Genomic DNA, 13714 nt, shown 5'->3' with positions numbered 1-13714 from the left:
AGCAATTACTATAGCTTTCTACAGCTTCTTAATAATTACAGTTTTAAAGTCTACACAGTATCACTTGCAGTATTTCATACCTTTCTGTATTTTGCAGCTGCGGTACAATGTTCTCAAATGTTACAGCTTTGAACAAACTGTCTTTGCACTGAAGCCGAAAGGATCTACAATGAAACTTCATCTGAAGCTCAGGACTTTCACATGACTGAACTCTTGTCTTTCTCCAGATCTGCTTAGCCCTTCAGCCTCCCCCCAGCCTCTTTTGTAATCCATCAGAAATGCTTTTGGAGTGCACTTCACTTGTTTAAAAAAAAAAAAAAAAAAAAAAAAAAGGAGAAAAGAAAACCAACAAACAGGTTCAAAAAGAGAAAGAAATGAAGCCCTGCTGGGATGAATTTTTCAGATGACAAAGCAGAAGGTAATCTTTTAATACCAAGCATGAAAGCAGCATAAAAGGACAAGATGCAGAGGGGAAAAATCTATTTAGGCTTCCTGCACTGGCATGAAATGGCTGCTTTCCTTCTTACTGCCAGCTCCCATGCTTCATGTTGACATTACACATCCTGTACTGTAGATCCACCCCCATGCTGATGCTTGCCCAACAGAATTATCTCCTGCGTCACAGCAGTGGTAACAGAACTGCTGGCTCTGCAAATCTGAAAGCACCATTTCAATACTTGATACATGCAGCAACTGGACACACTACCAGCTATTCTGGGGTAGTTTGTGGCACTGTATTACTTGGTCTAACCTTCTGTTAACCAGATGGCCTGTTCTCCCCTTGGGACCAAACCATTAAACTTTATTAATTTTTACCAAAATGCAGGGACAATTTACAGCACTTGTGTCTGGTTTCTCTCCAACAGGGTTACTAAGATGAAAATTACCTAAAAATAACTGGAAATGTGCTTCACACCAACAGAGAACAAGGTCTTTTGGAGTAAATATTTAAATGATCTGCCAGATGAACTGCCATAGCAGTATGAACCACATGGATAGTAACTTGTATTATCTACACATATGCAAAGGTTCACCCTTCTGTCACCGTAAAAGAGCCTAGGTTGCATTTTCCCTAATCCAAAGCACCTCTCTTTTGAGCAGACAATTACCATATTAGTATCTATTCAAACCAATCCCTTTATCCCAAAAATAAAGTGTGAAAAAAAAATGGCTTCCAAACCCACCACAGTTAGTGATGGGACTCCAGAAGGCATGAACATCATCTACAGACAGCACAGTAACATGAATGTTATGACTAGAACACACTAAAGCTCATATGAAATCTTATTTTAGGGACATGCCACCATTAGTTGAAGTCAAAGTTGAGTATTTATAACATATGTGTTCCCCTGCCAAAATACAAAGTGAGAATGAAAGGAAAGGAGCATATGAACGAAAGTGAAAGAATTATCTAATGAATAAGCTCCTTCTGGCTCTTGCAAATCAGCTACAACCAGGCCCTCACATGCAACCACAAATGAACATCTCATGTATGTAGGTGGTAGTTGTTATGAAGCAACATAAGCTAAGGGCATCTTCTATTCAAGATGTAATTTCCTACACCTCCCTGAAAACTCCACAAGGATTTGTCTGTGCAGCTAAGGATTTGATCTTCAAATGTTTACTCACATGAGTAGCTGCAGTGAAATTCAAAATCAGATCGCCTCAACAATTCACATGAATCAGCTTTTACAGTACAAGGGTTTTAGCCCCTGTCTTCTATTATCTGCCAAATGTACTACACTAACAAGAAAATGCAATGGTGGCTGAGGTCTGACCTATTAAAAAACCCTTTGTTAATGTTCCTAACAGTGGTAGTGAGGATTTATTAATAAATAATAAATAAAGTATACATGACTGCACACAAAACAAAATCCTAGGAATGCTAGGATTTTGCAAAATGCAAAATCCTGTAAAAGTTGAAGTTTTACTGCCTTCCAAAGAAAATAGGAAGCCAATCCACATAAAATCTAACCATAATAAAACACTAAAATTTGTTCCTTATGACTACCACTGCAGTGCAGTGCTTCCAAAGTAAGTCTGGATTCACTCTTCAGATTGCTGCATGCATGCATTTATATGGGGCAGTCTTCTCAACCTAAAGCTCCAACTCTCTGCAGGCTGGGGTGTCAAATATGTTTACATAGGACATCACTGCTATTATCCAGCTTCCCACATGTGACTAACTTCCGATATGGAAGATCACAAATCACCTTTTTCACACCACCTGGGCAACCAAAACACTCTTTTGGTCACCCATTACTAAAACTCTTACTCAGACATGAATAAGCCTCCAATCTGGATGTCAACAGATCAGTAGGCATTGCCTTCAGCTCTTAAGTAGACTGCTTATTTCACCTGTAAAGAGGATTAGATGTCTTCAGCACATCAAGGAAACAAGCATGAGAACAGAGTATGTGGCATTTTAGCTCCATCTATCTTTAAAATTCATCCAAAGAGTAGGATTTTTTTTTTTTCAATGCCCCATTTAAGTTACTAACTCATCATCATATGACTGGCCTCCATTGCCATGACATACAAAACTTCAGTATATGGTGACAGGCTCCCCAGAAACTCATTCCACAACCTGAAACATCATCTACCCTTCAAACACACTAAAAATAGATTCCTCACCCCCTTGAGGTCTCAGCAGCCCATCTGATATTACAGTACTGTATTAACAAACCTATGTAGACATGAATTCTTAAAATAAATATCTTCAGAGATAAGACCAGAATACCAGCAGCAAATTCTAGTCCTGTACACCACTGAAGTAACATGGGTGAACTTGTGGAAGCACTGAAGAACCATGGAGGGCACTGAGCATTTCATGTTCGTTTTGCAAGAGCACACCACATGCAACCTTTGGTCAATCTATCTGTCACCTTGCCAAGCAACTTCTGACTGAAGGCTTTTGGTCTGCAAGACATTTTCTGAGTGCGACCTCAGCAGTTTTTATGTGGTTTCTTGGGAGACCAACACACCGAAAATCTTGTATTCCCCCCTCTGCTCCACAGTGTAAAGAAGGCAGCATATTTATAGAGGGAGTGGAATGGAAAATTCATTGTGGTATATTATCACCTCTGTAATCTGATAATTTAAAAATAATTCAGGTTTACTCATTTATTCATGCAGCTGGGAGACCCAAATATATTGACTCACTCTCTTTCAGCAGCTCCAGTGAGTAATACAGTTATTCCCTTGGAGCCAGGGATTTCAGAAGGTCTCACACATGCATGAATAACTAGCAGGAGAAATCTGCATGTTCTTGACAAACAACAGTTTCTTTCAACCTACCGGGTGGAAATACACCAGGAGCCAGCACCACCAAAGAGTTAAATACACAAATGCTGCAAGCCCCAGTTTAGAGCCATCATATATACTGATTCATAACGTGGCCTTCAGTCATATTTACCTCCAGAAGGCCAGATAAAGTCCTCTTCTACACAGAGTCGCACACTGGGATGGTTTTACACCACATGCTTGATCACAGACAAGAGAACTTGACCTCTATATGACCTGACATAGCTGAAAACTGATATGCTTTCTCCCCACTGCCCTCCCCCAAAGAAGATAAAAGGTCATTTAGACCAAAAGGAACCAGTCCACAAGGACTTCAAGTTACATGAATTCAACTTCTGGGATGCACTCCTGGCCAGGAACCCAAACCCTTTCTCACAGGGCTGCAAGCTACAGCCATGAGAGGGCAGGAACAATTCAGCAGTCAAGAAGCTAATTAACCAGGCTGAGAGCTGTCTGGCTGCTCTCAATTTTCCATCAGCCATTTGTTAACATTTTTACACTTGTCAAGTTATTTAGCTGAGCATGACAGAAGCACAGTTTCAGAGCCCACCAGTGCTGGAGGTTCTAAATCCTGCAGCCAGAGCCACCCAGATGTAGACAAGGAAGGGAAAAACTAAAAAGCTTCAGAGCTTCCAATCAAATAAGGAGATAAATCATTCCAAATTTGTTCATATTGACATTTATTTATTTTTCTGACAGTTTCACTTGTCACACAACACAGAAGAAAACACGATGACTCCTTATGGCCATTGCTTTCCAAACTTTGTTGCATTACCAACTAAACTCAGTAGATATAGTATATGTGTCTAGTATACATAGTTCTTCTATACTCACCACAAGCAGCAATACACCTGAGAACACATGATCAGTCAGAATGGCTGCAGTGACATAGAAACAAAGTGGCAGGTAGCTCTAGCTCCCATCTCTCAAGTGCTTGCAAACAGTAGAGCAGGTCTGCTCCCGTCTCACACACCAGCACCACTCCCAAAAGGAGATTTTTTTTTCTTATGTACATACTGGTTTGTTTCAACACACGCAACAACAGAATCCAGCACTAAAATCTTGTTTCCCAATATCCTGCTGAATTCTGTCTGTTTTACTGGGTTAGAGGGATGGATCCTTGAAGGAGTTTTAAAAAATTAAGACAAAGATTTCAAAGGCTGAACACTAATTCTTTGGTCTCTTCAGTTTTCGGTCAGAGGCCTAAAACTCCATTATAAAGAGCAACATGCCCATAGATCTAGCTGAATCTGGCTGGAACTGAAGAATCCAGGTCTGTGTTAAAATAAATAAATATATGGGGCCTTCTTAAGTTCTCTCTAGAAGCAGTTTGCTCACTACAGATGAACAATCATGCCTTGTTCACTGCATCCACTTCTAGACCAACACTCCTCCAAGCAGTCTCACACGTTTAGTCCAGACTGGAGTGTGCACTGGGAAGTGAAGGGAAGGAGCCCAGAAGGGAAGGAGCCCAGAAGGGAAGGAGCCCAGAAGGGAAGAGAAGGGAAGGTGCACGGAAGGGAAAAAGTTTGTTATGTAAACACCACCAGCATAAGCCACCTTGAACAATCACTCTAGAACTTCTAATCTAGGATCTATTCAAGCTGTCAATTTAAGATCAATGACACAGAAGCAGAAAGAAAAAAAAAATCAAAACAAAACACTTTTCAGCATCATCAGACAGCTAAATTCTTTATTGATGATCCCTTTCCCAGCTAGACACTAAATTAAAGTCTTCAGCAAGACAACATCATTAGGAATGAAATGCATCACCCTGCACGTCACACTCATGCTGGACCAAAATCTTTCAGCATACGTAGATGTCTATTTGATAAATATGTCTTACCCTGTTTTGCTGATAAATAAGAAAACTTAAAATATGGGCTGCTGGAGCACAGGATCTGTGTGTCACAATTCCCCATTCTGCTCTTTTCTTTGCCAGCAATGAAAGAGGTCTAGGGACAACATGTGGAGGAATGTGTTTGCCTGGCTCCTATGATAAGTAGCTTTTGTATTTTGCACCCATTTACATGACAAAAGTCCAATCCTGTATGATCAATCTTCTTTCCCAAAGGAACATCCTGTGATGCCATCTTTCCGCAACTACCGATACCTCCCTGAAGCAGCACTATTTGAACCTTAAGAGCTGCAGGCGGGAAGGAAGAGTTTGCTAATTCACTCAGTGCAAAGAAGCCCCCATTGTCCTACAAGGCCACGGAAACAGTGACCACATGTACATTAGAAGGTTCCATTTTTAGCGTCTTTCAAAACAAAGTCTTCTCTTTCACGTTATCACAAGCACACTGAATCCCCAGTCTTCCTATATCATTCTCTGCAATGTCTGCTTTGTTTTGTCTTGAAAAATCATTCTCCTGCCTCTCTACCCCACGCAATTGCTCTATTAGCAGCAAGTTTCCACTACACATAATTATGGCATGCCTTACCCTACTTTTCTCTTTGCTGAATAGCTCTGCCTATTTTCTACTTGTGCTGATGCTACCATTTACTTTTCCTGACACTCTAATCCTTGTATCCTTTGAAGGCCTGACTTCCTCCACCATGACAGCAGCTGGGGTTCTCAGGTCCCTTTCCAGAGCTTTTTAATAGAACAGTAATGCCATCACTGAACATCCCACTTCTTAATCTTTAGGTCAGCATGAGCCTAGCCTGCACCTGTAACAAGTGGTGTAAATACGCCAATACACTGTCCGGTGCTGCTGACCAACCATTATGACTAGTAAATTATTAATTGCATATTCCTGGCATTGAAAGAAGAAAAAACACACGCACACCATGCAAACACTTAGCTTCTTCTCCCAAAGGCATGAAATAACTCTCTATTTTTCTGCTTAATCCAAATTTGATTATTTTATCTTCCACCAAGAAGTAACAGGCAACATGCTTTGACAACTGAATTCTTATTTTAACTAGTTCAAAACTAATAGAGCAGTCCAGTGAATCAAGTGTTTTCTCAGAATTGTCTTCAACACACTGGCCTTGCAATGATTGCTACCCTGATAAGCTCTCAGTAAGTCCTTCCTAATCACTCATGACATTGATGCTGTGCCTACAGCTCCTTATGCTGACATTATTAAATATGTATTCTTAAAGAGACTGTATTTGACTCCATTCAAGAGCAATGACCACACCTCCTGAGATGTCTCATCTCCATTTTCTTTAAATTACCAAATAAGCATAAACTGATTGCTTTTCTTGAGGGATCTATCTACTACCCAAAAAGCTGCTTTTAGGAAAAGCCAAAAACCTACTGTATTAACCCTAGACAGCAGCTGTGGAGGTCCATAATTACATCACAAAGTCTAGCCAAAACCAAAGAGACTTTCAGATCAACTGGAAATAAAATGCATGGCACTGTTGTCAGGTCTGGGACTGATGTTCTGACAACTAATGTGTTTCAAAAATTATTACAAAGCAGTCACAACCAGTAATGAGTGAAGGTTCTTTTCCAAACATGGCTTAAAGAAAAGTTCCTTCCATTAGTGAGTGATCAGGCATGGATATTTTGAGTTACTGAAGTAACACATCCTGCCTTAAGCTGAACAAAACAACTATAGCAAGATCTTCAACTCCTGAGGACCTGAAGAGTACACACACACAAAAGAAACTGTACATAAGACCCTGTGTTTCAAATGTAAGACACCAGAAGTAGACTCCCCTTTTCCCATCTGAACCCCCCTTTCAAACCTCTTCAGAGTTGTGTTTGTACTGCAACATCTGGCACAGACTCATAAAACTCGAGAGATGAGGAGCAGACTTCAGATCTTTGGTATTGTTTCAAAGTTAAAAGAACAAGATGGAACAAAACCCAAAACAACCTCATGGGACTTTTTATTTACCTATGAGTTCAATTTCCCAAACACAAGCTGAAAGCAGAAGACTACTTCCAAAACTCAGGACACAAATGACTGCATTCTATTAAATCTAGTCCCCTCATTTGGAAACTTCTACTAAAGCCTTTTCACCACGACCAACAAGACAACTATCATAAGTTGAGCTATCTCCCTTCCTCCCCCCTTTTCTTCTTTCAGCACTGGCATACAAACCATGCTATTTTAACTTCTTTCCTGTTCTCCCAGTTCTTCTGGAACATTTTATTTTCAACAGTCAACTCATTTGGAGAAGTGCCATGGTGAAGTTCAACCGTTTACAATGTTAACTGTGTCTCTGCCAGCAGCTGAAGACTTGCATCACACCACCTTCTCCAGCACCTCTTGATTAAATAATTGAAGTTCCTCTCTCTGAAAGGTTAGCAGATGTTTAAGCAACCTTCATTCTCATCATACTCTTTCTTTGTTTTCCTTCAAAGCTATTCTTATTCTTTTTAGAGTAACATGGAATTTCTCAAGCCCTCCTCAATCAACACTTCACAAACCTCCTGCTCACCTCCTATGGGTCCATGTCGTATTTTAACACTACCGGTATTAAAGATTTCCATTAAACACACTCTTTTGGATAGATTTAGTATTTTAGAAGAGACAACTGCTTGAAAACTCTAGAATGTGACAACTGTTTTAAAAGCAAACAAGCATTTAGACTGATGAAGTTCAACATTTTTAGTGGAGCCGGCAGTTAGAAGCTCACACTTGATCACATTTTGATCAGGTATACAAGTCAAGCAAATCATAAAGTTCTGGCGCTAGCAGCAGACTGTTCTCATCCAGAACAAGTTCACAAAACACATTATTTAATTTCGAAATAGAGAAATATTAGTGAAGAGAGCACTTACATTATTTTACAATGGATTGGAAGTATAACAATAAGTGAGGGTACAAAATACCTGAAAAGACACAAAGATATACTGGCCTTCGTAGGCTTTTCCTGATCTGTCAAAACAGGATCTCCTTTGTCTATCAACATGCTTCTTCAAATCACTCTTTTTTCACTATTTTGCTGGAGGTTTGGGGATACTACAGGTTTTGTCCCTAAGTTAGCTTCATAGGAGGGCAGTCTTGGTTAATTAATACTACACAGCTGCTCACCAGTTTTACTCTTTTAAGTCCTTTTTATGCAGTTTTTTACAACAAAGCAGTGTTCTTCTGCTCAATCTAAGAAATTATCCACAACACCACACAGAGAAAGTGTTACATCAAACTGGAGCTATCTCAATTTATGTTGTAACTCTTCATATATTGTTTAGAATAATTGGAAAACTCAATAGGAAAAATTCATTTAGACATGTTTCTGGGAGTACCAAATTTCAAGAGACATCTTTGGGCTTTTCTGAAGTAACTTTCCTCAAACTGTAAGTTGTACTATTATAAGACTTTAGTTCTTCCCATTTCCTTTTTAAGTCTAAAATTAAACTTGTCCATTCCTTGGGGCCCAGAGTAACATCTGCCAGATGTCCAGACATGCATGTTGAACACAGTTCTTCTCCAATACTTATCAACTTATCAACTCTCTTTTCAGTCACTCATGTCTTTATAAAAGTCAATCCTCCTTCAAGTCAAAGTTCCCAACACTAAAAAATTTTTTGTAAACTTTACTGAATTGCAATGATCTTTTTCTTTTTCCCCCTTCTTCTACTTGCATTTATTCTACTTTCCATTTCCAGCATCCGATTATGCACTCATATTCTTCGCAGTCTAAGCATATACAACATATTTTTAGGTTTCCTCTTTTAACAAAATAATTCTTTAAAATTATGGAAGGAAATTATAAACATGACATTTTAAATTTCTCAACAATGTAATCCATTATGAACCTAGTAAAACTGCATAACAAAATCAAACCATTGCTTAAACCTATTTAAAGCAGTGGTCCATAGGCTGCATCAAACGGGGTTGAGAAAACTCATTAAAAACCCCAAGTTTATACACTGAAGAATAAGCTATGAATGCAGTTTCTGTTAGAGCTTGCACCCTGAGGAAGTTCTGGGTGCCCACAAATCAAAAGCAATTGAAAGCCATAGTCCAAATGAAGGAACTTGTGCCTCACTGCAAGAAACATTCAAGTCACCAGCATCTCCTGAATTAAGATTTTATTTCTAGACCTTTAAAAATCAGTTTTGGTTTGTAGGGAGTATTGTTGTGGTGGTGGTGTTAGGCTGGCTCTATTTGTTTTGTTTGTTGGTTTGTTTTGGGGTTGATTGGTTGGATGGGTTTTACTGGCTTTGTTTTTAAAAAATGAAGTAAGTTCCCCTTACTAAGTAAGCTAGTATTTTAACAGCAAGGTAAACTTCAGTCTGTATGGGCAGAGCTACAGCAAGAAACATCATTGAAAAGAATATCGTTCTCTAAAGTTGTTTTTGTCTTATAGTAAAGAAACTCCCCATACAAATAGCACCAAACTATTGCAATGATGTTTGGTTTTCTAGGGCAAGAGAGGGGCAAGAGGCCCTCCCCTAAGGATCCTCAGCTTAAATCTCAAACTTGTTCTTGGATTGCACATGCTATGTTTGAGAACAATGTATCTGCAGGGCACATTGTAGTGCAAGCACTGAGTTGACCTCTCAAGAAGTAAGAGGAGATTCACAGTTCTGAACTGTGAAATACAAGCAGATACCCAAGAAGACTGCATGCAGTCATCTTACCTGGGGATGGATATTTAGGATCTGACCCAAACAAATAGAAGTCAGTGGAGGCTTGCTCTGTTTCTCCAGTGGCTGTTCATTTAGACCAGTGCAGAGATCACAAAACGCATCAGAGAACATCACCTCAGGCAGAAAAAAAACCAACCCAAACCCATACAAAAAACACCACCCAAAACCCCAAATCAAGACAGTTATCCTGCCTCTTTGTCAAAATGTCAGATTAAACATACCTGAAATAGTATGTTCCATGGCCCAGTTCTGAAAGATGGAGACAACCACAGTATCTCAGTACTCTGGGTGACATATCAGCAACCAGAACTCAAGAAATGCACAGCTGATAATGCTATATCCTTCCCAAGTATATTAGATTACATATTAAACCATTTCTTCCATAGAAAAAATTCAGCAAGGGCACTGATGTTAACTGTGCAACAGCTGGGTCTCAAGTTCATCCCCAGTCACTGCAATCCTCAAATCTTTCTGTTCCTTTTGCACATCTGGGAGTGTGTTCCAACTCAGATTCACTGGTTCCCTAACTTGTCACTTACACTTCCCGCATGTAACACATTCCTTCTTAAACTCTTCAGAGTAACTTATGCATGAACAGTAGTGATACAGCTTTATGGAGCTGTGTCTTCAAGCTCAGTAGCACTGCACTTCAGTATACCCCTCATGTGTTTCAGCATATAGTTTGAATTTTTTGAGGAACTGTATCTACTATGCAACCAATGTGCAAATTTAGGTTGGTGGAAAAAGAGTGAAGTCTGTTTTGAGTCTACTAAAAATGAATTCAGATTAAAAGGTGGGTTAGAAAAAAAGCACACAGATTCCTGTTCAACTCCTATCTCACTTTAAAGATCTTAGGTTTCCATAATGACATTAAAATTATAACAAGAATGTTGCCCTAAGTTTTCAGTAAAAAGATAATTTAAAGACACCAAAAAGACAGCTGTAAAAACTGTTTGGGTTTTTTTCCTAGAGAAATTAGGTGTTATGATGCTCTGAGGAACCTACTAAAAGCTTGCCAGTATCATTTTAATGCAACCTTGTGAGTAGGGAGAAATATTCCATCTTAATTTAAAATACATCCAAAAGAAGGAAAGCTCTTGAAAATCAGATGTTAAAAATCCCCAAAATCAGGCATCACCATCATCACCTAGAAAAAAAATGACATTTCATGATGTTCTGTGGAAGAACCTGAGCAGCCTCAAGCTGTGTGCACTTACCTCCAAATGCTTTTAAACATCTATAAATACACGCATATATACACTATTTCTTTGGCCAACTGATCAACCTCCTAAATCCTGTGGTCTTTAACCAAAGAAAAATATCTAGAAAGGTGACCTCCGCATGGAAGTATAAGCAAAAAAGCCTGAGGATGTGTTTCTCTGTGTGAAGGAGAATCTGAGCAATTTCCTCCAATCCTCATTTCCTGATAGCATGAAGTCAGAGAGAAGACCCATCACAGTCTTGTACATTGAAAAAACTGAAAGAAACCTTAGGGGGAAAAAATCATGATTAAGCCAGCTACTTGCCAGCAAAGCTTCAAAACATGGAGAGACATCCACGATGTTAGGAGCACTTCCCATCTCAGCTTTGTCTACTCTCTCTCTCCTCCATTTTCTGGTGGAGCTAGAGAACATGACATGGCTTACCTGACTCAGATCACAGCTCTCTGCCAAACTAGTCACTTCCTCTTAGACATGCAAGCAGCTTCATGAGACAAATAGACCCCCACAGACACACACACAAAAGCAGCAGCAGAATGCACTCAAAAACTTGATGGTCTCTCTCCTTCCAAACACCAGAAAAACGAATGAAACTTTTCCCTTTTCTCCCCCAAAAGAGGGAGGTGAGGGGGGGAGAAATCCTATCAGATCACAACTACATGAACCTCCAGGAGGATCTGTGTGGAGAATAGAAACCACAATGCTAAGAGGAGCGGCGGGGGGGGTGGGGGGAGGGAGAAAAAGGTTACTCCAGAAGACATAAAGAGCCTGTAGACTCTGTGTGTGCATGTGTGCGAGAGCGAGGAGAAGCTTTGTGTTGTGGAGCCTGGACTGGAACCAAAGCAGACAGCTTGCAAATGGAGGACAGGGAGATAAAGAAAGGGAAAGAGGGGGAGAGATAGAGAGCAAGCTACTCCGGGTGCTTGAGAAAGGGGCAGGGGAGAAAGCGCCTTCTCCCTCGCCTGGTTTAAAGGTAGGGACATCGGGGAACTGAGCAAGAAGTGGGCTCCTTCCCTCTCCTTTCTTCCCTTCTCACTCTCTTTCTCTCAAAGGAGAGCACAAGCGTGTGTAATGGCTCCTGCTCTCCAGCTGAACGCTGTCCTCCTCCAAGCAACCTCCTGCGGGCACCACCAGCCCCCCAGCCCCGACGCTGCTGGGGACCCCCGCATCCCAACTCCAGGAGAGCCGCGGTGGGGGCACCACCAACCGGGGTGAGGGACCAGCCTCACCAGCGGCGAGGAGAAGGAGGGCAGCGAGGGGACGAGGAGAAAGAGAAGGAAAGGGGGAGAGAGAGGAAGAAAGAAAGAAAGAAAGAAGGAAAGAAAGAGAACGAAAGAAAGGAAGAAAGAGGTCACCCGATTGCCTGGGTCGTGCCAGCACGGAGCTTTTCTCTTCTCCGTGTCTCTCCCCGTATCTGATCCAAGTCCACACGCACAGCACCATCCAGACCTCGCACACACACATATCCTCCCGGGCACCCCCCACCCCGAAAGCTCGGCTGATATCTCACTTATCTCCCCATATGCCCCCCCCCCCCCTTAATGCAACAACAAAAAATTAATTAACCGCCTTCCTCCTCCTCCCACCACCACCACCACCACCACCAGCACCTCCTCCTCTTCTCCTCCTCCATGCAAGACTTCTCTCTCAAACAAAACACCCCGCTCTTGCTCCCCTCTCCCTCTTTTTTTTTTTTTCTTTTTTTTTTTTCCCCTTCCTTTCTTTTCTCCTCCTTCCTCCGTTGATCGAATGAATGGATTCAGGGGAAGGTGGTGGGAAGAAAGAAAGACAGAAAAGACCAAACAAATAAATATATATGCACACACACACACGAGAGATGATCTCTCCAATGCCAAACCGGAGATGGGTTTTAATTGCAAGAACTTACGGGAGCGTCCCGGCGCTGCTGCTCTTGCTGCTGCCTCCTCTCCTCTTCCTCTCTGCCTAGCTCTTCTTCTTGTTATTGTTGTGGAAGTTGTTTTGTGAGTCTCATGTGCTCCTTGCCAGGTCTCAGCAATGGAGGATCGCCATCTTTCCCTGCTTTTCCCCCCCTCTCCCTCTCTCCCTCTCCCTCTCTCTCTCTCCTTCACTGGTTTGCTGCAGCTGCAGATGACCTGAGATATCCGTCTCTCTCTCTCTCTCTCACTCACCCTCTGTGTCTCTCTCTGAATAATGAGCAACCAGAGGGAGAGAGAGAAAGAAGACAATCTCCTTTCCTACCACACAAAACGCAAGAGCACCAGGGGGTGCAAGAATCCTTTCTAACAACAACAACAACGTGTAGGGGAAGAGGAGGAAAAAGAGAAAGAAAAGAGAAGAAAAGAAAGGAGGAAAAGGCAAGAAGAAAGAGGGAGGGAGGTGGAAGAGGAGGGGGAAAAGCAAGCAAACAAGAGAGAGATCCAGGAGGCAGACAGATGGAGGAGAAGATGGTAGTGATAGAGGAGGAGGTGTTGAAGATGAAGGAGATTAAGATAGGAAGGTGGTAACAAAAAGTTAAGGTTTGGGACACCGAATCACTCACTGGCCAGGGAGGAGGAGAAGAAGGGGGAAAGATCTTAAGAGCTTCCCCTTCCAAGCTGTTGCCTTCACAAAGCTTCCTGTGCAGGATCGCTCAGCAGCTCCTGCGATG

At 41.3% G+C, this 13714-nt stretch overlaps 1 protein-coding gene across 5 annotated transcripts in view; it reads right to left on the bottom strand.

The window, feature by feature from the left end:
• ZNF462 (zinc finger protein 462) overlaps positions 1–13145 on the bottom strand; it is a 94072-nt gene extending 80927 nt beyond the window's left edge. For 4 of the 5 annotated variants that reach the window (XM_065662036.1, XM_065662038.1, XM_065662037.1 and 1 more), the window contains exon 1: positions 12974–13144. The gene's annotated coding sequence lies outside the window, so the exon portion shown is untranslated. Of the gene's footprint in view, positions 1–12973 lie in introns of all 5 variants that reach the window. The other variant, XM_065662040.1, reaches the window with a different exon arrangement.
• Positions 13146–13714: the final 569 nt, after the last annotated feature.

Source organism: Lathamus discolor, chromosome Z, assembly GCF_037157495.1.
Source record: "Lathamus discolor isolate bLatDis1 chromosome Z, bLatDis1.hap1, whole genome shotgun sequence".
Lineage (NCBI taxonomy): Eukaryota > Metazoa > Chordata > Aves > Psittaciformes > Psittacidae > Lathamus > Lathamus discolor.
This window is presented reverse-complemented; position numbering and strand designations above follow the sequence as displayed.